The sequence below is a fragment of the Pleurodeles waltl genome, chromosome 9 (genome assembly GCF_031143425.1).
Source record: "Pleurodeles waltl isolate 20211129_DDA chromosome 9, aPleWal1.hap1.20221129, whole genome shotgun sequence".
Classification (NCBI taxonomy): domain Eukaryota; kingdom Metazoa; phylum Chordata; class Amphibia; order Caudata; family Salamandridae; genus Pleurodeles; species Pleurodeles waltl.
The window spans coordinates 751347462-751349489 of NC_090448.1; positions in this window are offsets into that span (position 1 = coordinate 751347462).

The window sequence follows — 2028 nt, forward strand, 5'->3', positions numbered from 1 at the left end:
AGCGCGTTGCCTGGGAACGCTGCCGCTCTGGCAGATCTAGTTCCCGAAACGGATGTTTGGGTGAATGTATAATGGTTGGACGGATGAGTGGGTTTATGAATGGATAGCTGGATGCGTGTATGGTTTGATTTATTGTTTTATAGTCTAAGAGCATTTGTAGATAGCTTTTCTGCATTTTGTATTTTTCTAGCGCCTTTCGTGGCAGGCCTTCACATTGTTCTGGAGTTTATGTTGTTGGATATCTGGATGGATGGGGTTGTGAATGACAGGAAATTATATACAATTAATGCTAAATTGGTGGATGTATGTAATGATAGCTGGAAGGATGAACAGGTGTATTTATACATTGGAAGATATGGAGATTAATAGTTACATAGAGGGGTGGAAACGGGCGTAGGAGACAACACATTTCTGGGGGGACAGGGACAGCCTTGTGGACTTTCAATCAACCATATACAAATCGCTCGTTGTTTACGAACTGCAGGCTCCGATAAATATACACAATCATATATATTGAAAGTGAAATAGGGAGAAAGGAAAGCATGTTTTCACAGTCTGAAAGTATCTTTTATTGTTATTTACATTCACAAAGTAATTAGCTCAAATGTGAAAATAACATGTTGATTAACCTTGCATCTTCATGCACCAAGCAAATCAAAGTAGGAGGGTAAAAAGGAAGCACATACCCTTTGCGCCCCACAACCATCATGCCCCTCGCCTCATGCCAATTGGAACCGCACTGGAGAGATCAAAAGCGATTAGGTACAATAGTTGTAAACTGTGCTCGGAAACCATAGTTCTAATAACACTTCTACTCCTGTGTGTGATCTTGGGAAGCTCAGCTCCACATCAGTCATAACTAGGAGCATTTCAACTGAAGAAGCTCTTGGAGTTACAGGCTATATAAACATGGATTCTCTAATCTCTTTATAAACTGCAGTCACTAATTTCTTTAGAAACGGCTGTTTGTGATGCACCAAGTCACAGCGTGTAAAGAAAAGACATTCACTGATTATAAAGAAAAGACATCAGAAAATGACTATGATAGGGTTATTACAGTCGAGTTCTGACATTACAATGCCTTCTGCCAGAGCTAGCAGCCAAGGTAAAAGGCAGATCAGGTCACAGAGCATAATTAATAAGGCTGTTTAAAGCAAAAAATGGATTGCTGCTTTTCTTTCTTCTGCTCTACTTTAATTGCTTGGAATGACAGAAGCTATGCACTAAGGTTTTAAGTGGTTTGTGGGAAAGTTGGTGGTGTGACCATGTATTATATGGAGTAAAATACCCCCTGTGTACATAAGGATATTGCAAGTCACCTTAAAGTTCATACCTTATATACAAGCATTGGCAAAGCCAATAAGTCTCCCCAATGCAAGTTCTATTGCCTTTGCCAACGTGTTTTAGCCATGCTGTACACTAGTGAGACTACTATTCAGCATGGCTCAAAGTTAATGGCCTAAAGGAGAATGATGTGTCATCGACTGGTGTGGCGTAGTATCATGGAGTAAGTAGAGTCTCCTAGAATGGAGCAGTAAACTTAACTTTAAAGGAACCGGGGTCCCTTAAAAATAAATGCAACACCACTCCCATAAACAATGATATTAAAGTAGTATGCAAATGGGATGTTTTATGCATTTATTCAATCAAAATATAAAAGATCAAGGGCCAGATGTATCATACAACCGATTTGCGATTCTCAAATAGCGATTTTTAAGAAATTGCTATTTCAGAAATGCAAAAAGGTATGCATGATTTTTGCAATTCGGTAATAGCGATTTCTTAAAAATAGCAAATGCTATTACCGAATCGCAAATAGAGAATCTGTCCCCATTCGCACCTATGGGCCTGTTGGCCCATATCTGCAAATTTTTAGCATTTCCAAAATTGTGATTTCTTAACCAGAAATCGCAATTTTGGAAATGCAAAACCCCAGGGTGCTGGGGGCCTAAGGCCCCCTCTGCTGCACCCTAAAAAAATGTGTGGGGACATGTAAGGTGCACACATGCCAAAAGGGCATGTGTGCTT